The sequence below is a fragment of the Acomys minous genome (genome assembly GCF_964271855.1).
Source record: "Acomys minous genome assembly, chromosome: 17".
Lineage (NCBI taxonomy): Eukaryota > Metazoa > Chordata > Mammalia > Rodentia > Muridae > Acomys > Acomys minous.
Genome location: NC_140500.1, coordinates 58522827 through 58547835, shown reverse-complemented (window position 1 = coordinate 58547835; position 25009 = coordinate 58522827). Strand labels below are relative to the sequence as shown.

Here is a 25009-nt window from a genome sequence, read left to right as displayed (position 1 = left end):
GTGCCCCCTGCTGGTCCTGTGGGAGGCAGTGGGAGCTGTGCAAACAGTGCCCCCTGCTGGTCCTGTGGGAGACAGTGGGGAGCTGTGCAGACAGTGCTCCCTGCTGGCCCTGTGGGAGACAGTGGGGAGCTGTGCAGACAGTGCTCCCTGCTGGGCCTGTGGGAGGCAGTGGGGAGCTGTGCAGACACTGCCCCCTGCTGGCCCTGTGGGAGACAGTGGGGAGCTGTGCGGACAGTGCTCCCTGCTGGCATTGTAGGAGGCAGGGGGGAGCTGTGCAGACAGTGTTCCCTGCTGGCCTTGTGGGAGGCAGTGGGGAGCTGTGCAGACACTGCCCCCTAATGATCTTGTGGGAGGGATGGGGGAAGAAGTTTTGCAGAGCATGGAGACCCCCACCTGGCCCAATAAGGAAGGCAGGAAAGCTGCTGGCCCAGGACCCTCTCACAAACCCTGAGGTGGTATCTCCCCCTGGGGCCTTTCTAGAGCAGCACTGTGTCAGTGCACCTGCTTTGCTGGAGTCCCTCCTTCAACTCATGACAACAAGAGGGGCTGGGGAGGAGCTTGTTCTGTTTCCCCATCTAATAGGATTTGTTGTCCTTCCTTCCTTCCTGTTTCTCATCCAGACCAATATGAAGGAAGATAGTTCCTTTCATACTTAGGCTGCCAACGGCATGTCCCTGGAAGAAGATGCATTGATACCCTCTGCTGTCCCTGCCCCTGCTCTCCATAACGAGAGATGGCTGGGCAGCAAGTCATAGTGTGAACTCCACACCCTGGGTAAGATTTAGAAACACAGGCGGGCTGGGAGGATGACTCGGCCAGTCTGAACAGTGCCGCCATCCCATGTGATAGGTGAGTTAATTCTCCAGATTGCAAGGAGAAGAGCTGGCACGCTGCCTGAATGAAGCCTGTCACCGCCGCACTTGGAGATGAAGGTAGGTGCATCTCCTTTTTTACGTTTTTGTTGGTTTTTTTCAGACAGAGTTTCTCTAGTTAGCCCTGACTATCCTAGAACTCACTGTATAGACCAGGCTGTCCTAGAACTCACCAAGATGCCAATCTTCTGCCTCCTGATTGAAGGCACATGTCCCCACCACCTAGTCAGATAGGTGTGTCTCAACCTCCATGGTCTTGAGACTGTCTCTGCCCAAAACAGAAGGTGTAGAGAGCCTGGGAAGTGACATTTGAGACTGAACACATGTACCAAACATGCGTAAGTTTGAACACACATGTGCATGTATATTAAATCACACATGCACAAGCACACAAGTAAACACATAAGTACATGTGTCTGTATACACACTAAGCAAAAATAGTGATAAGTATGCATAAGTCAGTTCAAGCTCCAGGGAGCCCTTTGGAAGGCCTGACCTCCTTTCTGCATCATGGTGGTCAAGATGTAGGAGAATGTGACATGGGGTTGTTGCCAAGGACACTAGGGTGCTCTGCTAAGGATGCTGGGTTGTTGACAGAGCCCGCTGGCCCAAGCTTATGGCAACCTTATTAATGCTCACTAGATTTAGTTTGTGGTCTGACAAGGTGATCCCAGATTGTTAGCACTGAGTCACCTGGATGTCTTACCTCTCTGCAGCATGAGACCCATCACCTGTCAGAAGCCGAGGCAGATGGTCCTGGACAAAAGAGAATGGGAAATACGGATGAGTTCTCCTGACAGTAACCAATAACCCCGTGCCCCCAATGCCCAAATCTTTACAATATGTCTTTTATGTTGGAAATAAAATAACATTGGTAAATTGGCCTTTTGCAGTTTACAGACAGGGTCTTTTATGTGTATCTCTGATTAGCTGGTCTGCTACTGTGTAGCCTGTGCCGGCCTGAAAGCTGAGGCAGTCTGCTTCAGTTTCCTCAGTGACTGGGATCATAGGTGTGCTATTTTAGTGAGAATTTTGGGTTCTGTAAAGATCCAGTTATATGAATATGTTTTTGTTTTAATCCCTTCTATGAGAAATGGGGCTGCCTCAGAGTCTCCACAACCACTAGCTACAATCTCATGCTGTAGGAGGGGCATAATTGTTGGCAACTATAGATAGATTGCCTTTAGAGTTCTGTGTATGTGAGAGAGAAAAACGGGGGAGCCCTAAGAGGGCCACTGGTGGCTGCTGCTTCCCCTGCAGCTGCTGGTCCCTGCTGTTGCTGCTGGATGGATTGCTAGACAGCTACATTGCTGATTGGAGATATTGTAATGATGGAGATTGGACTTTCCCCAAGGAACTCGGTGCCCCTAATCAGCAGGAAGGATTCCACAGAGCTCTATGCCCCGCCCCCATCTCTAACCTTTCTTGACTGGCTAGTGTTTGTGAGGTTGGAAGGAATTGTGGTGGAGAAAAAAAGTGGATACAAGAATCCAGTAAAGTAGCTCAGATGCCCAGTTACATAGTGCAGCTAGGCAAAATGGAAAGCTTGGTTTATATTGCCAGAAGGGAAGAAGCAATGAATATTCTGCTTCAAGACATCAGCAAAACCATTTATTGTGGCTCCTGATACTGGGTTCCTTCTTACTTTGCTCCCAGAGAGGATTTTCTATTTTCTCCTCTTATTTTTCCTATATTCTGTTTCAAAAATTTTGGGGTAATGGTTGAGCAGGTTGTAAAAATTTAAGTGGATAGGAAGGGCATCTGAGAACCAAAAATGAATGAAAAGGTTAAGCCAAAAGGAGACTCTATTCTCTCCTTTCTGAAAGGCTTGTAGAATTTTGTTATGCAACTGGAGAGGTTGGGGTTAGAAATGGAATCACTTGGATAAAGCCAAAAGCATCCAAAAAGGGAGAAATACAAAGCTCAGACTCGAGGACTCGGCAAGAAAGCAGGAGCTTCCAGCAGAATGAAATATTTAAACCTGTGTAGAAGGCAGATCTCAGATCCACATAGCACCACACATTTGTGGTTTCAATCTCCTGGGTCAGATGGGGGAGCAAGGAGGGTGGCCAATAGGAGGGGGGAGGCCATGCATGGTGACAGGGTTAAAGAAAGCAGCCCATTTTGAGAGAAAAGGTTAATCTTGAGACAACTGCACTACCAGAGGACAGGTGGCCTGGGATTACAAACTCACCACCGGGGAGATCCAAGGTGGCCGTACCCAGTGCACTTGGCTTCTGAGAAGCAGGCCCAAAGTGACTGCAAAGTGATTAAGAACTAGCAGTGCTAGCCTCTGGCCACTTGGCTATTCCTGTAGCCCAGGGGAAAGCTCCCGGGTTCACGGATGCTGGGTCCCAACCTCTGGCCACCCTATCTAAGGAAATGGTTGCAGACTCAGATGGATGGCTCTGTCAGCCTCCCCTGAAGAGACCATCCAGACCTCAGAAGCATACAAGATCTTATCCCATAAGGACAGCTTCAGCTCAGAGACCATGGAGCAAGGGAGAGAGAGGCAGGGCTGCTGGTGCTGGTTGTTTCACCAGTGAGAAGATGGCTGCTGGGTCCCTGAAGAGACCTGCTGGGCCTCAAAAGCACACAGACTAGACATTGGCATTCCAATCCCCTGACTGTGCATCTATTAGGGATACAGCCACCTGAGGAGAATGCAGGCTATTCCGTAATATCCAGCAGCCTGTCCACAGCCTCCCTCATCATCCCCAGGAGGGCTGTCCCAGGAACAACCAGACATTCCTAGCATAAGAACACAGACCATGAAAGAAAGGACAATATGGCACCTCCAGAATTCAGCTATCCCACTGCAAGCAGCCTAGGATACCCTAACAACAGCAATGAACAAAAATTGACTTAAATATATGCTTGTGTAGATGATAGAGGCATTGAAAGAGAAAATGGATAAATCCCTGTAACACAGGAATATACAACCAAACAGATAGAAACCATTAATAGGGAGAATATGAGCGAATTGTTCAAATACAGGAAAATACAAACAAGTGAAGTAAATGAATAAAATGGTTCAATACCTGAAAATGGAAGTGGAAACAATAATAAGAACATAAACAGGACATTCTGCAGATAGAAAACTTAGGGGCGATAATAGAAACTACAGAGGTAAGCATGGCCAACAGAATACAAGAACTAGAGGAAAGGGTGTAGACAGTACAGTCAAAGAAGTTGGTACATCTGTCAAAGAAAATGTTAAATCTAAAATATCCCTGCCACAAAACATCCAGGAAATCAAGAAACTATGAAAAGATCAAACATAAGAAAAATAGCAATAGAAGATTCCCAGCTCTAAGGCCCAGAAAATATTTTCAACAAAATCATAGAAGAAAAATTTCCCAACCTAAACAAAGAGATCCCTATAAACACAGAAGACCAAATAGATTAGACCAGAAAACAAAATCCTCCTACCACATAATCAAACACTAAATGTACAGAGCAAAGAAAAAAGTAGTAAAAGATGCAGGGGAAATTCCATGTAAGGGTTAAAAGGCAAAGCTATCAGAATTAGCCCTGACTTCTCAACTTTAAATTCCATAAGGGCATGGGCAGACATCTTGCAGACCCTAAGAGACTAGAGATGTCAACTCAGACTACTGTACCCAGCAAAACTTCCAATCACCATAGGCAAAGAAAAAAATAGTCCATGATAAAATCAAATTTAAGCAATATCTATACACAAACCCAACCTTGCAAAAGATACTAGAAGAAAAACTACAACTACACCCAAGAAAATGTAGGAAATAAATAATGTCACTGCAATAAAACCAAAAGAAGAGAAACAGACAAATACACTACGGCCACCAACATCAAAATAACAGGTCATTATTGACTCAAAATTAAAAATTTTAAAAGGAAGGGGATATACCGGTTGATATTCAGTTGCATAAGAAAAAAGTAGATGGGGTCAACCTCAGGAATGGCTAGATATAGAACCTGAAGTTATGCATTAAACATTCTGTCTCTCTCTGCCTCCATCCCTCCCTCTGTCCACCCCCCTCTTACATACACACACACACACACACACACACACACACACACACACACACACACACGTTATGGCTTCTAGTTTTGCTTTAGTTTTCTGACACAGCCGTCACCATGGAAGTCTGCATGGCTTGGAACTTGCTTACAGGTGCATCACCACAGAGGACAAGACTTTTTGAGTGACCTTTCTAAGGCAGACTGGCCCCAGGAAGGCCCCAGCTTATGAGTTAGTCACCCTGGGGAACTGGAGAGGCATCTCTGACCCAGTTTCAGTTCACAGCTCTAGCAGGAAAATCCAGTTACCCTGGTTGGAACTATGAGCCCAATGCTTGGACTGTGACCACAGGCAAGAGTTGTTAGCTAAGTGGGGGCCCATCATTCTTGACCAGGGAAGGGAGAATAGGTACTCTACCTTTCAGAGAGCAGGTCTGGGAAAAATGGAGGGTGGGTGTCAGCAAAAGTAGTAAATCCTGATGTCACGGACATCCACCTTCAACACTGTGCTCTGTTCCTGTGCCTCGTTCCTGTAGGTATGGAGGAGACATATTTTGGAGTTATTGGATTTGTAGGGGCTGGGTAACCATGGGAATGGCTGAAGTCTCCCTGGACTCTGCTCTTTCAATGGTACCATCTTTGTGAAGAGGATGACCAAAGCGCTTGGCACGCTGCGAATGCTGTTGTGACCAGTTCTTTAGTCTCAGCTACAACAGTTATAACTCACTTGTAACAGCACAGCTCAAACATACCACAATTGGCTTCTTGACCACTGAAATGGGCCGATGGTCAGGAGGTTTTGAAGATGAAGGACACACTCAGTTCTGTGGTCCCCTTGGCTTTAATACAATGGCTTTTTGTATCTACATAACCCTCTTCTCCTCCTCATCTCCCTCCACCTCCTCTTTCCTTTGAGATAGGGCCTCATGGGACATGCACTGACTTGCACTCTTGTTGTAACAGAGGATGACCTTGAATTTCTGAATTTCCTGCCTCCACTTCCCCAAGCAATGGCATTATAGGTGCCCGCCTTAATCCACTTTTCTCAAGCTCTCCAGGGTCTGTATATATTTGTTACTTTGTCTCCCTGTGTCATTGTAGAGGAGGGGACTCTACTGCAAGTTTTCTCTACTGGAGAAGAAATCTCCAGGAAGTCATGGCACAAAAGTAGTAAAAAGAAAAAGGAAAAAAGAAAAGAAAAGAAAAGAAAGAAAAAGAAAAAACAATTGGCAGCAGGGGGTGCTGTAGAGAAAGCCTAGTAGATCAAGGACAAATGGGATGCTTTTGAACTTAGACGCTACGCAGGCTCAGCATCTTACTAGGTGTCTCAAGCTCCCTTGGGCCAGGTTGCCTGGCTGCTGGCTGGGCTCAGGGTGAACCATGGCTGCCTCATAAGCCATCTTGCCTCAGCTCGAGTAATCTCCACTGCGCAGGAGCCAATTGGCAGCACGGGCTCTAGGGGAGTCCTGCTGGACTCCTGGTTCTGCCTGGGTCCCCGGAAGCAAGGAGCTGACATCAGATGCAGCCTGTGGCGCAAGGCACAGCACAGGGGCATCAAGGGGCGTACTGTGGGTGGTTCAGGGACAGTATCAAATCATTCCAGATTTCTCTCTCATTCGTCTAAGAAAACAGTAGTATAGCTCCAGGGATGTCAACAGAAAGAACTAAGTCAAAAACACAATCTTCGAATGGTGTTGTAAAATGGACTTGGACCTGAAGTCCCGCGTGGGTCCCAGGTGCTCACAGCACCCTTCTGTCTTCTAACAGGGCAATGCAGAGATGCTCAGTTCTCTACTGCATGTCCACCACAGCCCATTTGTGTGTCCACACTGACCGACCCCAGCCCAGGGCACAGCCCACCACGGGGCAGGAAAGAGCCAGACTGGTGAGGCAGCCAACTTTGAAGACAAGGGCCTCTGAAGGGCCAGGAGCATGGTGTGAAGATCCAGGAAAGAGCCTGGTCAGACAGCACCCGCTGGGCAGTGCTGTGGGACAGAGGTTAATGCACCTCTATCCACTCTTTGGGATGCGAGGTTCTCTGGGCATCAGAACTTCCTTCCATTGTTCCTATACAAGGCAGATAGCCAAGTCATTGTGTTTGTGGTGGTTTGAAGGTGAAGCTGTTACGGTCTGAAAGTCACCGCCAGGAGACCAGCACTCACACATGCAATCAGCAAGCGTGTTTTTATTTCGCCAAAGTAAGAATCCTGTACGCAGGGGGTCAGCCACTTTACAAAATGCCTGTCAGCAGCTCTCTCTTTTGTGTTTCCGTAAATTTCTATTTCTCCTCTCTTTCTCTCTCTCTCTCTCTCTCCCTCTCTCTCTCTCTCTCTCTCTTTCTCTTCTCCCGTGTGTGTGAGAGAGAGAGAAAGAGAGAGAGACAGAGAGAGAGACAGAGAGAGAGAGAGAGAGAGAGAGAGAGAGAGAGAGAGAGAGAGAAGGAGGAGGAGGAGGAGCAGAAGGAGGAGGAGAGAGAGCGCGCAAATTAGGGGAGAGATCAAGTTAGTTAAGTTTTTGAGAAGCACAGAATTTTCACACAGTGTCTTACTTTTCCTATTGCTAAAACATCTGACAAAAATAAGTGAAAAGGGTTTGTTTTGGCTCAGAGCTCCAGTCTGCCATGGCAGGGAGTCACAGAGCAGGGGCTGGGCTCACAGTGTGCCTACAGCCATGGGGGCAGCCAGCAGGCAAGAGTGATGACTGCCTGTGCCCAGCTCCTTCCTCCTTATGCAGTCCCAGGGTCTCCCCTCTATTCACCTAACAGGATAATGTCCCACAGACACACCCAGGGGCTACCTCCTCCTCCTCCTTCTCCTCCTCCTCCTCCTCCTCCTCCTTCTTTCTTTTTCTTTTTGAGACATGGTTTTACTCTGTAGATTTCAATGTCACAACACTCCCTATGTAGCCCAGACTGGATATGAACTCACAGAGATCCACGTGCTTCTGCTCTGAGTGCTGGCATTAAAAAGGCCTGTGCCACCACACCAAACTTAAACAAATTAATTGTTGCTAGGATTTATCTCAGATGTAGGACACTACCTAATAAGCATGAAGTCCTGAGTTCAATCTTTTGTAGTACAAGAGAGAGAGAAAGAGAGAAAGAGACGGCGGAGGATTCACTTAAAATGTTTAAAATAAGACAGGACTAGAAGGTCCTTAATTTGGTAGAGTCTTACCTACCCAGGATGCATAAACACATGGATTCAGTTCCCGTCACCACAGAAACTGGGTGTCTTACTCAATGTTCTATTGCTGTGGAGACCTCATGATCACAGCAACTCTTCTAAAAAAGAAAACATTTAATTGGTCCTTGCCTATAGTTTAAGAGGTGTAGCCCATCATTAGGGTGGGGAGCATGGCTGTATGCATACAGTCATGTTACTGAAGAAGTAGCTGAGTTCTACATCCTTGACAACAGACTCTGGGCTTAGAATGGGCTTTTTGAAGACTCCAGGGCCACCCCAGGGCCACTCACTCCCTGAGGACTAAGATTTCAAATAGATGAGGCTCTGGGGCCCATTCTCCTCCACACCACCACACTGTGGATGCTGCCACAAGCCTTAAGCCCAGGATTCAGGAGGCAGGGGAGGAGGATTAGGAGTTCAAAGACACCCTCCACTCTGTATGAAGTCAAAGGCCAGCCTGAGCTCCATGTGGCTAAATACATAAGGAGATAGGTGATAGGTACAGTCATAGATACATAGACAAATGATGTTTTAAATATTTGTAGAAATTATAAAATTTCTGACTCTATAGCCCAAGCTGACATGAATTCTGAATGAACTCCCTGCTTCTGCCAAATATGTGCCACTACATTGTCTTTCTTAAATAGACTAGCATTTGTTTATTCTCTGACAAGTTCATACATATAAGCCATGGGTCTTGATAACATGCACTCCCAACTACCTCGTTGCCCCCCAGGCATTTCCAGCCTGCCCCCTTCCACCCTTCCCATCCTCCCCTTTTCCCTCATGTGGATAACCTACAGCGCCCACTTCATGCTGCCTATTGCAATGTCGACCTCTATATATTGTTGGCTAGATCATGTATGGGTTAATACAGCTTCAGGGAGTTCAGTTCCCTGGCCCTGTCATGTAGGGTAGGCAGCATTTCCCAGCACTTCTCTCCCCTCTCCTGCTCTGACAATTATTAGTGTGGCGAATGAAAATGTAAGTTGGAGGGAACTTGTATTTCAATTTAAAGTTTCCACTGATCCAACAGGCAGCAATGTCAGACACACCTGGCAATTTCAAACAATTAATTTGCCTTTTATAAATTCCTTCGTTTTTAAGATGTATTTCATTTATATGTGTAGTTGTGCCTGTGTGTGTGTGTGTGTGTGTGTGTGTGTGTGTGTGCCTTTGTATGTGCAAGTGTGTGTATGTATATGTACCCCATGTGTGGAGGTGTCTGCAGAGGCTGGAAGAGACTGTCAAGCCCCTACAGCTGGAGTGCAGGTGGTTGTGACACCACACCAATCATTAAGAAAAGGAAGCAGAGGTGCAATCCCAGCACTCCAGGAGTAAGAGGCAGGAAGATCTCTGTGAGTTCTAGGCCAGCCTGGTCTACAAAGGGAATCCAGAAACACCAAGACTACACAGAGAACCCCTGTCTCAAAGAGCCAGAGAGAGTGGGAGGGAGAGGGGCTCTCTACAAGCAGTCTGATGAAGGCTATTCCTAAATTAAGGTTCTCTCTTTCCAAATGACCCCAGTTTCAGTCAGGTTCAATAAAACAAACAAACAAACAAACAAACAAAACACTGCACTGACCCTTTTGCCTTGCCCAGGTTGCTCCTGCTGGGTACTCAGTGTGTTCATGAGCAGACGTTTTACCTTACTAACCAACACTCAAGTACTCCCAACACTCGAAAATTGCTATAAACATCTGCCCACAGGAACACAAAACTGTCAAGACACTCATTCTCTCTTCTGTCTCCCTATGCCTCTGTCTAATCCCTATGGATCTGCACATTAATTCTGTCCTCCCTACAACTGTTATGGCATCTAGTAGACTTTGCTTTCTGTCATCATGGCCTCCCACTAGCCAGTTTGGGAAGGACACTGCTGCAGTATACACTTATGCCAAATAGGATAAAATCCGGCAAGGCAATGGTGGTGGCTGCTGAGGCAGCAGTGCACACCTTTACTCCCAGCACCTGAGAGGCAGAGGCAGGAGGATGTCTATGAGTTCAAGGCCAGCCTGGTCTACAGAGCAAGTTCCAGAACAGACAAAGCTACAAAGAGAAGTCATCTTGGAAAAAACACAAAACAAACAAACAAAGTCTTTGCACTCACTTTGCCTAACTCCAGGTGACATCTTTAATCTTCATCCACATGAATCAACGAGTTCAAGAGTCCCTGTCTCAGCCTCACTTCTGGTGACTGAATGAAAGTGACCTCACTGCTCCTAGGGATGGTGGAGGAGAAGGTTTTCATTGTAGATCTGAGGGAGAGAACAGCCAGAGATCTGCAAGAGTCCAGACTGAACACGGCCAGCTCACTGAACCGGGCCATGAGAGAAGGAGATGAGAGACCTAGAGAGGAAGAGAAGAGAGAGGGAAAAGGAGAGACAGCAAAGGGACAAAGAAAGGCGCCGAGGACCAAGAGAGCACATAGGCCACAGGGCTGCACTATGTAGGCATCAGAGAGTGGGGAAAGGGGAGCAAAGCTCACAGGCTGGAGAGGTTTGGAGTGTAGGGTGGGGTAGAGTGGGGGTGAGAAGGGCTGAGAGGAGCCAGGGCTCTGTAATAAGCACTTGCCAGGCTGAGAAAGACTGGAGACCAGCCTCCTCCCTGCTGGTGAATAGACACCTCAGGTAGCCATTCATCCCAGGTTGCTTTGAGACCCCAAGCAATGACCACCGAATGTAGAGCTTCCTAAGTCTTTCACATCTGAGTTGAGAAAGTGTCGTCATTCTCAAAAACCTGCACCAATAGCCTGGGTAGCTTTAAGAATTAGAAATAATGACTGAAAGTCATAACTTAGTGGTATAGTGCATTTAGCAGACCAAAATACTGTTCAATATCCAGTGAAAAGAAAAAAAAATCACTCCCATGAGTGCCAAGATGACCTTAAGAGTGCATCCAAAGGCAGGCTTCCAGTCTTCATTCCCAAGCGCTGACGTCACAGCCAGCTGTGAGCCATCCCATGTGGCTGGAGGGACCTACTGGGGTCCTCTGCAAGAGCAGAGGATGTTCTTAACCGCTGAGCCACCTGGCCAGCCTCAGCCTTTACTCTTGACGCTGCTTTGCTGCTGTTCCTTCTATCCTCCATCTCCAGAGTCACCCCCTCCGCGGGTCTTTTCCTATGATCTCATTTTCCCTCTTGGCTCAGCCTCTTGGGTAACCCAGAAGCTCCTGCGTGACATTTTTCCTGTCTCACCCCTTAGGTCTGCTCTGTCCTTTCCTGCAGAGGAGCTGAGAGCGCAGATCCTGGGGTCAATTCTACTAGATTCTTGTCTTGTTTCTTGACAACCAGGCAGGGGTAGCTTTTAATCTGAGCACTAGGGAGGCAGAGGCTGGCTCTCTGAGAGTCGATGCCAGCCTGGTCTACTAAGGAATTCCAACACAGCCAGGGGTGAACAGAAACCCTAGATCGAAAAAAAATTACCAATTATGAACCTTATGGACCACAGAGGAAGAAGTTTAGAGAGGCGTTTGTTATAATTTGATAGGTTGGCATTTAAACAGGGAGGCTGTAGGAAGCCAGGAGAAAGAGAGCAAAGCCAGAGCTACAGTAGAGTAGGAGGATGTCTTAGTCAGTGTTCTGTTGCTCTGAGGAAACGCCATGACCACAGCAACTCTTATTAAGGAAAATATTTAATTGGGGCTCGCTTATAGTTTGGAGTTGTTGTTTCATTACTGTTATGGCAGAAAACATGCCAGCCTGCGGGCAGACACGGTGCTGGAGAAGGAGCTGAAGGTTCCACATCTTGATCCACAAGCAGCAGAAGACTGTTTGAGCTTCAGAGACCTCAAAGCCCACCCCCACTGTGATGCACTTCCTCCAACAAGACCACACCTACTCCACTAAGGCCACACCTCCAAATAGTGCCACTCCCTCTGGGCCCAGCATTCAAATGAATGAGTTCCATGGAGCCCATAACTATTCAAACCACCACAGAGGGAATTCAGGAAATAAGGTAAAGTCAATTCAGTCATCTAGAGGCCTTTAAAGGACCTATGACAAAAAATGAGTGTGCAGGCTACTTTTATGTCATCTTGAGGCAAGCTAAAGTCCTCTGAGAGGAGCGAACCTAATATGCTTCCATAAGACTGGGCTGTAGACAAACCTGTAGGGCATGTTCTTCTGATTGGTGTGAGATGGCCAAGCCCACTGTGGTTGATGCCACCCCTGGGCTACTGGTCTGGGTGCTGTAAGAAAGCAGGTTGAGCGAGCTGTCAGGAGCAAGCTGGTAAGCTACACTCTTCATGGCCTCTACATCAGCCCCTGGTCCAGGTTCCTGCCTTGTTGGTTTGCTTTCCTACCCTGGCTTCCTTCTATGACAAACAATGATCTGGAAGCAGAAGCCAGATACATCTTTTCTTCCCCAAGTTGCTTTCCTGAAGTTAGCTGTGTGGGTAGGGGACGGAGGAGAGCGAGTAGGAGGGGCAAGAGGGGCTGGGGAGTGGGCGTTGCTGGTAAACTCAGTTGGCCCAAGTCAGGTCTCCAGAGTCAGTCACTTAGTCACATACAGCCTCTAGGCAGAGGTGCTCCTTTAGGAGATGACAAATAAACAGGGACATGTGTCTTTCCCCAAGGTCTAGACTTCCTGCTTCATCAACCCCCTTTCTTCAGGCTCTCCTCACACACTGGGAAGAACCTGTGCAGGCAGGAGGCACTGGGAAGAACACAAGCTGAACCTGAAGGGAACTTTGCGCCTTCTTGCTGGGTTTGCTGCTCCACCATGGCTGGGAACTATGAAGAGGCCTCCCTAGAGTCTGACCTCACTGGGTCTCCCGGGTGGTGATGTCACCTGCTGCTATGCCTGGTCCCTGAGTCTCCAGCCACACTGACATCACCCCTGTTGTCTTGGGCTCTGTGGTGGCCTGACAAAAGCTCCAGGATTTGAATATGGAGAGTCCATTCCTCCCTCAGAATCTCTTCCCATGTGGGGGAAACCTTTCTCTGTCTCAGCCTGACTTCTGTCCCCTACAGTTATAAGCTCCACTCAGCACTTTGCGCCTCTAACAAACCACCTGGAATCTCGGACTTATCCATCTAAACTGGGAAACACAGGAGATTAATAAAAGGGGAGGGGGGAAGCATCCCCCTCCTGAATTTTGCCAGACTGTGAGAAAGTTGAGATATCAGCCCATCTTCTCAACGTTTCCAGAGTCTGACCTTCTCAAGGCTGCCCCTGTTTCCTTCTGCAGATTCATACTGTTTTCTGAAATTACCAAATATTTCTCTGCTCTAATTACTGCTCCATTTCCTAGAATCTGTAGAGATGTGTCTTCTGGTGTGCTTCTCACCTGAGGACTGGCAGCCCCATGTACCTCCAGGATGGGGCTGCTCCAGGTAAATCAGAGTCAGGACTTTCATTGAATCCCAGGGGAGGAGGCAAAAGGCTAAAGACAAGTTGATCTTTAGCAAACAATGATTTAGTGAATGACACCGATGTGATAAAGCCTCCATAAAACCCCAAAGGACGGTTTACTATGGGAGCAGCCAGATGCTGAACACATGGAAATTCCTCGGTAAGTGCTGGGTCTGCAGCTACAGAGGTGTTAGCCACACTCCTCCCCACCTTCCATCATCCCTGGATCAAGGCAACCAGAGTCATCTACTTATAACTTGTGTTGTCACTTCACTAAGCAGCTAAACTCCTATTGCGTGATAACCCTGACACAGGGCAATACAGTAAGATCAGCTGCCTGTCAATCAAGAACACAGCAACTCTACTTATAACTTGATCTCATATTTTGAATCATCACTAAACTGCTGAGCTCAGAGATTCTTCTCTTTAAAAAAATGATCTATTTATTTATTTCTTTATTTATTTATTATATGCTCGTCTATGTGAATGTGCATCTACACGCCAGAAGAGGGCATCAGATCTCCTTATAGATGTTGTGAGCCATCATGTGGTTGCCAGGAGTTGAACTGAAGAGCACTTGAAAAGCTGTTACTGCTCTTAACCTCTAAGCCACCTCTCAAGCCCAGAGATTCCTTCCTTGAAAGGTTGGCTGTCTGTCATGTGTCAGCTTCTTTCACTGCAAGGATGACTACTGGACATTTCTTCTGAAATCTGTCTTAATGCTCCTTTTCTATTAAATTTGAAAAGTTGTTGTTGGTTTTTTGTTTGTTTGTTTGTTTGTTTGTTTGTTTGTTTTGGTTTTCATGACAGGGTTACTCTGTGTAGTAGCCTTGGCTGTCCTGGAACTCTCTTTGTAGACAAGGATGGCCTCGAACTCACAGCGATCAGCCTACCTCTGCCTCCTGAGTGCTGGAATTATTAGACTCCAGGTGAGATAGCTATGGAAGAATGGGGAGACAGAAGCACCCAGAGGGTCCAGGAACCCCACAAGAAGACCATCAAGGCTGTAGATAGAGACCCATGGGGGCTGCACAAACTCCTGTGCCAACCAAGGACAATGCACGCAGTGAACCTAGACCCTCTATTCCTATCTACCCAATGAACAGCTCATTCTCCATGCTTGTGGGGAGAGCAGGAACTGCCTCTGACATGAACTCTGGTGCCCCTAGTTGACTACTTCCCCTTGGTGGGGAGGCCTGGTGGCAAGCAGAGGAAGTGGAATCAGGCTATCCTGATGAGACCTGATAGGCTGAGATCACATGGTGGGGGAGGAGGTTTCCTTCTGTCACATGTCTAGGGGACGTGAATAAGAGGAAAAAGGGAGAGGGGGAAATGGGAGGATACAAGCGAGGGATAACAATCGGGATGTAATCTGAGCAAATTACTTCAAAAAGGGAAGAAAAAACCAAAGGTTAATATTGCAAAAAGTAAAAACAAATAAAACAAAATAAAGGTGTGTGCCAACACAACTGGCCTGAAAAGAATCTTTACTATTTAAAAACAAAAAGTCACAGGGTGCTGGGAGGCCCCAAACCTTGTATTGAAACATCCAGTGCAATGGAACTGGAGAGATGGCTCTGCAGTTAAGTGCACTTGCTGCTTTTGCACAGAACCCAGGTGTAAGTCCCAGAATCCACATGATGGCTCACAACCATCTGTACTCTAGCCTCACAGAGTCTAGCACTCTCCTCTGCCCTTCACAGGCGCCAGGCATGCACATGGTGTACAGCATACATACATGCAGACCAGTACATGATACAGTTAAGGGAAAAGTGTTTACTGACCCAGAGAGAGAGAACATCCAGAGGCATCTGAGAGAGATCAGAACAGAGAGAGGAAGTAGTAGACTGAATGTGGCCAACAGACTGACCTCTCTGGGATAGAAATAGGAACAGAACACACACCCATACACACACACACACACACACACACACACACACACACACACACACACACACATACACACACAGAGAGAGAGAGAGAGAAAGAGAGAGAGAGAGAGAGAGAGATACAGAGTAGCCAAAATAGCAGGATTATGAGAATCACTAGTGGAGTGGAAGGAAGCCCATCAGCTGGAAGGACTTTACGTTGGGGAGGAGGTGAGAAAAGCTAGGGGGATGCATGGACTTTGAAATGTGTAGCAGGTACTTGTGATACTGAAGGACCCTGAAGGCCAACATGCACTTTGCTGTGCTAATAGGCACTGCAGGGAGCCATTTGTCCTTTCTGGAATGCAGGGGAATACAGTTTCCCTTTGACATGACAACTCACACACATAAGATAAAAATAACATGGGGGCTGGAGAGATAGCTTGGAGGTTGAGAGCACTGACTGCTCCTCCAGAGGTCCTGAACTCAATTCACAGGAACCTCTACAATAAGAGCTGGTGCCCTCTTCTGGCCCTCGGCTGTACTTGCAGGCAGAACACCATACACAATGATAAACACATCTTTTTTTAAAGATAAAAATAAATTACAATAATACACTGCCTGGGCTAGTCCCTCTCACTCACGCACAAGCAGAAGCAGGGGTTGCCAAGGCTAGTTTACAGGGATAGGCCTGTTTTAGGAGGTCCATGGCCTGTGTCAGTTTCTGGGGTTCCATCGAATGGCTCGTCCTCTGATTCCTTCTACAGGGATATACATTTAGCTGCCATGCTGTTTCCTCTCTTCATCCACTTCCACTGTCTATCCTATTCCCTTTCTCAGTGAGATTCAAGCCGCCTCCTTGGGTCTTCTTAGCTTCTTTGGGTCTGTGAATTGTAGTATGGTTTTCCTGTACTACATATATGGCTAAAGTGAGTACACACCCTGTGTGTGTTTCTGTGTCTGAGTTACCAACCTCAGGATGATATTTTCTAGTTCCATCCATTTGCCTGCAAATTGCTTGATTTCCTTGGTGTTTGTTTCTTTGTGTGTTTGTTTCGTTTGGTGTTTCGAGACAGGCTATGTTAGCCTTCGCTGTCCTGGACTCACTTTGTAGACCTGGCTGGCCTCTAACTCACAGCGATCCACCTGCCTCTGCCTCACAAGTGTTGGGATGAAAGGCATATACCACCATGCCCAGCGACGTCCTTGATTTTAATAGCTAAGTAGTATCCCATGGTGAAAAAGTACTATATTGTCTATATTAATTCTCTGGATGAGGGCCATGTCGGTTGTTCCAGTTTCTGAAGCTGCTATGAACAGTTGAATAAATGTCCTTGTTGTATGGGGGAGCATCTTTTAGGAATATTCCCAAGAGTGCTATAGCTGGGTCTTGAGGTAAAGCTATTCCCAATTTTCTGAGAAAGCGCCAGAAAGATTTCCAAGGTGGTTGTACAAGTTTGCACTTCCACCAGCAATGGAGGAGCCTTTCCCTTCCTCCTAATCTTTGTCAGCATGTGCTGCCTCTTGAGTTTCTTCTCCTAGATATCTGATGGGTGTAAAATGGGATGGAAGGGTAATTTTTGAAGAGCTACAATACACAGTTTTACAAAGAGATTGAAGGAACAAAGAGAATTGCTCTCTCATCTATATGGGAAAACACAACTTAGAACCCTACAAGCTGGAGTAGGTGGCTCTCATGCCAACCAGAATCTGCTGATGTCTTCATCTGCACATGGCAACCTCCTGAAACACAAGTAAACAACGTGTGTGTGTGTGTGTGTGTGTGTGTGTGTGTGTGTGTGTGTGTGTGTGTATCAACACTGAGGCATTTTTAGAGGTCAGGAATAAAACAAAATACCTGGGTATGCCCCTTCACCTGCAGCCATGAGAAGGATGATTTGCTGTGTAGACAATTCAGGCTGCTTTTTTGTTTTCTTTTTGTCTTTGTGCTTTCGAGACAGGGTTTCCTCCTTGTCGACCTGGCTGTCCTGGATTGTTCTGCAGACCAGGCTGGCCTTGAACTCAGAGATCTACCTGCCTCTGCCTCCCTCATGTTGGGATTAAAGGCCTTTGCCATCATTGCTCAATTCTTTTTCTTGCTCATTTTCAATATATTAACTCATTTCTTCAGGGATACTGAGAAGGATTATATGCATGAGACTGCAGGCGCCCATTGGGGGCTCATATATTTTGAGTTTGAGTATTTGGTTCCCAGTTAGGCTTTAGGAAGGATTAGTAACAGTGACCTTGTTCAGAATGTTGTCACTGGGGTGGGCATTGAGGTTTCAAAAAGTACAGGCCAGGTGCGTTCTCTCTCTCTCTCTCTCTCTCTCTCTCTCTCTCTCTCTCTCTCTCTCTCTCTCTCTCTCTCTCACACACACACACACACACACACACACACACACACAGTGTCTCTCTCTCTCTCTCTCTCTCTCTCTCTGTCTCTCTCTCTCTCCTGCCTCCCTCTCTCTGCCCCTCCCTCCCTCTCTCTCCCCCTCCCTCCCTCGCTGCCTCTCCTTCCCCTGCAGATCTAGATGTAAGCTCTCAGCTCCTGCTCCAGTGCCATGCATACCTGCTGCCATGCTCCCTGCCATGATGATCATGCACTCACCCTCTGAAGCTGTGAGCAGCCCTCAGTTCAATTCTGCTCTTCTATGCACTGCTGTGCACATAGAGTCTCTTCACAGCAACAGGACAATGACTAAGACACTGGGTGACTCAGCAGCACCACTCTGGTGCTAGAATCCCAGGGAGGTCCTAGAGAGCCACCAGTTTTCAGTCCACACTGGAATCCAGGAGTGGCTGCTAACACCAGCTAGGAGAGGGCTCAGAATCCAGGAACTGGCCAGTGAGAGGGAGGGCAAGCAGACAGAAAAGCATAAGATTCCCTCTTGTGTGTCTCTATGTAGGCTGCCAGCTGAAGGGGTGGCTCATTAGGGTGGATCTTCTGACTCAAATGATCCATATTTAGGATGAGTCTCCACTTCAAATAGTTCAAGCAAGGAAAATCCCTCTCAGGTGCGCCCAACCTCCTGGGCTTCAGTTAATGCTGATTTAAGAATTATCCATTTTTTATTTACTCATTTTACAGCCTGATCACAGGCCCCTCCCATCTCTCTGCACATTCCCTCCCTCACACCACCTACCCCACTCCCTTTCCCATTCTTCTCAGAGAAAGGGGGTCCCCCATGGGTACCAAGCCACCCTGGTGCATCAAGTCACAGCAGAACTAAGTGTATCCTCCCCCACTGAGGCCAGACATGGAAGCCCATTTAGGGGGAAGGGATCCAAAGGCAGGCTACAGAGTCAGAGACAGCCCTCACTTCACTTGTTAGGGGACACCCAGGAAGAACAAGCATGCACCTCTACTACATATATGTAGGAGGTCTAGGTCCAGCCCTCGCATGCTTTGGGTTGGTGGTTCAGTCACTGTGAGCCCCCATTAGCCTAGGTGAGTTGACTCGGTAGGTCTTCTTGTGGTGTCCTTGACCCCTCCAGCTCCCTCTATCCTTTCCTGCATTCTTCCACAAGACTCCCCGAGCATGGCCTGTTGTTTGGCTCTGGGTATCTGCATCTGTTTCCCTCTTCTGCTGGTTGAAGGCCCTCAGAAGACAGTTAAGCTAGGCTGCTGTCTGCCAGCATAGCAGAGTGTCAGTAGTGAGAGGAGTTGGCTCCTCCCATGGGGTGGGTCTCAGGCTGGGCCAGGCATTGGTTGGCCAATCCGTCAATCTATACTCCATCTTCCTCCCTGCAATTCTAGTAGGCAGGACAAATTTGGGGTTGAAGGCTTTGTGGGTGGGTTGGTGTCCCTTTCCCTCCACTGGAAGTCCCGTCTGGTGTAGGAGGTGGCTATTTCAGGCTCCATATGCCCCATTGCTAGGAATCTCAGCTAGGGTCACCCCCGTAGACTGCTGGGAACCACCCCCTCAGTCACCTTTTAATGTACTCGCTGATAACAGAGTAGCCATCTCAGCATCCTAAGGTCAGCCCAAGGCCACCATGCACTTCTCCTTAACCTGAGAAGGGAATGGATGTCCTTAAGTGTCTATATGATGAGCTGTGGAAGGAGAAAGTCATTAGTGTTAGGGAGCAGGTGGAAAGGGAAGCACGCTCTCCGCCCCTAAAGGGTGCCGGTCAGTGTTCACATCCAACTAACGGACAACACCTTGGAACCTGCTGCTTTAGATGGTACATGTCACCCAATCATGTGTTTGAACATTGGGCCCCAGCATTGGCACAGTTTGGGGAGGGTGTGGACCTTAGGGAGTGGGGCCTTACAGGAGGAAGTGGGTCCTAGGCAGCAAGGAAAAATGGGAACAACTAACTGGCTCAGGTCCCTACTTGCAGGCTACCTTTAAGGCAGAAACTGAGGAGATCAGTGTGGTTGGTGCTGAGACATGGTTGGTTCTTTTCTTGCCATGACATCACAAGGAGCCATTGTGAGGAATGATGGATACCTGGCTATAAATAGAACTCACTGGGGCTAGGTTTTGTCCTTTAACTGTGGGAGCTGTGGGTAGATTGTTTGGACGGTTGGAGAGTTGGCGAATCGCTATACTTCTAAGCTCCACTAGGACTTCTAGAGCCTTGAACCTCAGCAGAGTGAGTTTCCTTGGGAGGCTGTTGGTTATCTGGCTTTTGCTTTTATTTCCTCATTTCTTGGTTTCAGGTTTGATTGTGGTTACTTTTGTTTTTGTTTACAATCTCCCATTTTTATTCTTGTAATCTTTATCTCATTCCACTTTGATTTTCTTTCATTATCACAATTTAAAAACATGTATTAGAGTATATTAACTAACAACATATGTAATCTCACAGGGACATTTCCTCACATGTAAAGGAGAAGGTTGAACACATTCCCCTGATCACACTGCCTGCTGCCCGCCCTTCCAAGTCCCTCAAGGATTCCCTTTTCTGTTCATCTCTTTACTTTCCAAGTAGAGTCCAAGTCATGTGGACTCCTGTTCAGAGGACTGACAGACACACTGGATGGTCTCATAAGGAAGGGAGCCAATGTGTCCCTGTTTTAGCAGAAAGCAGCCTCCGAGCTGTTTGCCTTAGGATCTTCCTGGTAGTTCAGAAGTCAGGACTCCATGCAAGGGCTGGAGACAAGTGTCAGATCCCATTCTCTTCAGCATAGTAATGGAACAAGGCAACTGAAAAGACTTCAAGGTCATAATAAATGTGGATCTAGAAAGAGCCTGTTCTCTGAGAAAGGACAGGACTTCCCTGGTGAGACTTACCATAGCCTGTGCCACCAACCTCCTCTGTCGCCCTCCTTCCTGCAGCTGTCCTTTCATGGGATGACTTCTATATTAAGGAGGGTGATTATGACATGAAGCTAGTGTGTTCTCAGGGCCAGGAAAATGGGGCGATGAATTTGAAGTAAAGCATCAAGCCTTCACTCTTGAGTTCTGCTGGCCAAACAGCTCAAAAAAAGTGTCTAGGCACAAAAGTTGGTGTGTGTGTGTGTGTGTGTGTGTGTGTGTGTGTGTGTGTGTTTGTGTCCTACCAAGACTATCTTCGAACTTCAACCCCAATGCCACAATATTAAGAATTGAGGTCCTACTTCTCCTTGACCATGCGGGAACATACAAAGCACTGGATAGAGCTCTAAAGCAGGCATGTTACACACTCGATCTGCTGGGATCTGGATCTTGCCTCCCCAACATCCAGATACATGGGCCATCAATTTCTGTTGTATTGAAGTGACAGAACTAAGGCAATTTGTCTGAGAGCAGAAGGGCCAGGATATGGCTCCATTTCCACATCTGTTGTCTACAGAGTTCTCTGGCTGATGGGTGTTTTGATGGTTATTTTGAACATCCCTGCTCACTGTCTTCTGGTATCCTGGGCTTTGGTAGAAGTCTCAGGCCTAATGGGGATCATGTGATGAATAATAACATCATCTTTCTCTGAGCCCCACAGAGGTTAGTCCCAGGCCCTGGGGTAACATGAGAAACAGTATTTTGTCACAACTCCGAGTATAGCCAGGAGCTACCATCCATCAGCACACACATCAATCTGAGTTTCGAGAAAGTGAAACGGAATACTTTGAGCGTAGACATGATGATCATAGACAACGTGGTCGTGAAGGCCGGGGTCCAAGTGAAAGGCAAAACACTGTCCATTTACTAACAGGAGATATCAGAGCTCATAACTGAAGAGGGCCAATGATCTGGAGCCTGTTGCCATTCCTGTGACTCCTCAATGGATTGTTAAAGTGAAAAGGGTGCTTCTTAAAGTCTGGGTGTCAAAACTCTCACAAAGGACCAAGTGCTGGAAAGTTGATTCCCCAAGGTGGCACCATTTGGGGGAAATTGTGGGCTTTGGTCAGTGGGCCTAGCAGGAAGAATTGGGTCCTTGGGCAACACTGGGGGCAGCCATTTGAGTGAAACCAGCTTCCTCAGGGCCCTACTGCCCCACTGCCCAAGACCAGCCTTCCTGTCTTGGGTCCAGAAAGTTAGGAAATCTGGGGGTTGGGGGATGTGCCCAGCCCTCCTCGGTCCATTTCTTGCACTTACCTCACAAAGAGCCATTGTGAGGAATGATAGGCACTGCCCACTGAATGCTCTGGCTGAGGCTGCCTCCTGTCTTCCACAGCAGAAGGTGGTGAGGAGTTGGCGAGAGACTGGACTTCTGCGCTGCTGAGGGCTGTCCCTTGCACTTTCAGAAGCTGACAGGAATTCCTCGTAGTGAGGATCTCTTCTCTTTTCTAAGGTAAAGAACATTTGACTGTTTTTAGTTTATGTGAATGAGTATTTTGTCTTCATGGATGTCTGTGCACCACTTGCCTGGTATCTTCCCTGGAGCTCAGAAGAGGGAGTCAGAGTTCCAGGACCTGGAAGGACAGGTGTTTGTGAGCCACCATGTGCTTGTTGGGCATCGAACCTGGGTTCTCTGGAAGAGCTGGCAGTGGTCTCAAGTGCTAAATCATCTCCCATCTGTTTTTTCTTCTTTTTTTCCCCCTTTAGTTTCTTGGGACAAAGTTTCTCTGTATCCTGGCCATCTGGACTCACTCTGTAGAGCAGACTGGCCTCGACCTCACAGAGATCCACCTGCCTCTGCCTCCCGAGGGGTGAGATGAAGGAATATGCCCTCACTGGCTTGTGCCATGGTTTTGAATTCTTACCTCACTCTTTATCATTATTTACTTTATTGTGGTCTATTTCCCTTCATATTCTAAGCCTTTTCTAGGCATGGAATAACTGTACCATATAAGCAATTGAGTTATGACAAACACAGGAACACCTGTGAGCAATGCCCTTTGCTCACACTAATCACGTGACTAACCGTGCTGTGGTGCTTTCTTCTCCCACTTCCTCCTCCACATTCACAGTAGCCCCTTCTATCTTCAGGACCGCTTCCTTCCCCCAAATTCCACATATGAGGAAAAAACAAGGAACAGTTACTTTCTCTGTAAAGCGATCTGCTGTGTTAGGTCCATAGATCCCACACTTTTGTCCTTCCTTATGGCTGCCCAGGACTGTGGGATGCTTGCCCCTGATTCTGTTGCTATTCTCTGTTGTTTGTCTGTCTGGGCATGCAGAGTACTCCTTCACAGGATGCTGTGAGCATATCTTCTCCATAAAGGATGGCATGCTTTGATGATGTTGATTTAGGAGAAGTATTATGCACAACTAAGGATTTTCTCATCCATGTTCATTGTGAAGTAGCATTTTATTTTATTTATTTATTTATTTATTTTTTTGGCTAGGCTTTTGATTTTTTTTCCCCCTGTTTGTGGCATGAAGATTTGGGAACTGTTAAGTCCATTTCTCCTTTGTGGAATTTTAGGAGGTCTGACATTGTTCTTCAAGGGCCTGGAATGGTCCAACGAAATTTGCCTGGTCCTGTGCTATCTAATGAAGATTCGTTTTCATAAACAGTTCAATCTTCTTACTTTCTCCTTGCACTTTAATGTCTTCTCTAGGTGAAATTATATCTAGTAATTTCTCCATTTCATCTGCATTATCGAATTCATGAAAGGGACACCCTGGGTTTTAAAAATCGTATTTATTTAGGAGTGATGTGGTCTGGAGAGATGGTCCAGCACTTAGGAGCATGTAATCTTCTTGGAGAGAACCTAGTTCTACACCCAGCACTCCCATGCCAGATCATAACTACCTGTAGTTACACTTCCAGGCCCACTTCCAACCTTCATGTTTATATAAATCAAGTTATAAAGAATTGTATCACTATATTAAGTGACATGTAGTACCAGTGACTGCACTTGTGTATTTGTGTGTGTGTGTGTGTGTGTGTGTGTGTTTGTGTGTGTGTATGCCTGGGCACACAAGCGCACGTGTATGAGTCTCCTAGGAGACCAGAGATCTAGGATGCCTTAGAGTTGGAATTAGGGCAGTTAGAAGCACCTGACATTGGTCCTGAGAACCAAATCCAAGGCCTCTGCTGGAGTAGCACACCTGCTGGGCTGCAGAGCAAACTGCCTAGGCCTGACTCACTGGGGTTCTGGGTTTCTGTTTCTTATCAATTCCTCTTGAATCTGACTTTACCAGTGCCTTATTTCCCAGGGTGTGTTGAGCTCAGGGTCCTTTCCAATAAGCAGCTCTCAGTTTCTAGGATCCTTTGTTTTGTCCTTGCAGTGTGCAGTTGATCCCTGTCAACCCGATCTATGGCGGGCTTTGCTGGCTGCTGCTTTGAACATGCTCTGTCCCTGTCCTCCTAGGCATTCTGAGTGCCTCTTAGGTCATCTGAAATGTTTGCGATATTTTTCCCTCCTCCCCAACCCCCATTTTATTTTCATTTTTGCCTTTTGGATCTAGAAATCATAGTTATAAACATCTCCCTGGGCCCCATTTTGACTGTTTCAACTTTCTCATTGCAAGTTTGGTTCTAGCCATATCAAGCAGGGCCTGAATATAAAGCAGGGAATGGAGGCCTGCAACTCTACGGAAAAGACCTTTATGAGAGATTATAAAATGATCACAACCCTGGGACAAGGGCATTTTGCCAAGGTCAAACTGGCCATACACCATGACACAAGGACCTGTGTGGCCGTAAAAATTCTTAGAAATACCAGGAAGACAGCACCTCTCATTGCGAATGAAATCAGCACTATGAAATTGATTTCGCATCCAAATATTGTAAAGCTGTTGCATGTCGTCCAGACGCAAAAGACCACCTACCTTGTGATGGAGGTTGCCGTACTGGGAGAGCTGATGGAGCACATCCTCCTACGGGGGTCTTTAGAGGAGAGCGAGGCGTGGAGACTCTTTTCGCAGATACTGCAGGCGGTTCAGCACTGCCAAGACAATTACATTTGCCATAGAGACATAACAGCCAAGAACGTTCTCATCGACAGCAGGGGGAATGCCAAGCTGAGCGATTTCGGCCTGGCCCGTCACATCAGTCCTGGACAGAAGCTTCTGGGGTTCTGCGGCACTCCGGTCTACTGCGCTCCGGAACTCTTTGGAGTGGAGGAATATGACCCATTCCCCCCAGACATCTGGAGCTTAGGGGTTCTGCTCTTCCTCATGGTGGCTGGGTGCTTTCCCTTTGAAGATAGCTCTTTCGAAATCTTGAGGGAGCAGGTCAGCTCTGCCATGTTCACCGTTCCTTGGCATGTTTCAAGAAATATTTACAATGTCATTGTCCACCTGCTCGTGGTCGATCCCGCCAGGAGGCCCACCATCGACCAAATCATGGGGTGCTTCATGCTCAGGGGCAGAGAGGCTCACAGTCTCCTGGGCACCACAAGCCCGAGG

The 25009-nt window shown here is 47.3% G+C and overlaps 1 long non-coding RNA gene across 1 annotated transcript in view; it reads left to right on the top strand.

Moving 5' to 3' along the window:
- The first annotated feature begins 657 nt into the window (after positions 1-657).
- The window catches only part of LOC311587932, a 32565-nt gene continuing 8213 nt past the window's right edge, over positions 658-25009 (top strand). Inside the window, exons 1-2 of the long non-coding RNA XR_014776020.1 lie at positions 658-774; positions 850-932. This is a non-coding gene — a long non-coding RNA (uncharacterized lncRNA). The remainder of the gene's footprint in view (positions 775-849; positions 933-25009) is intronic.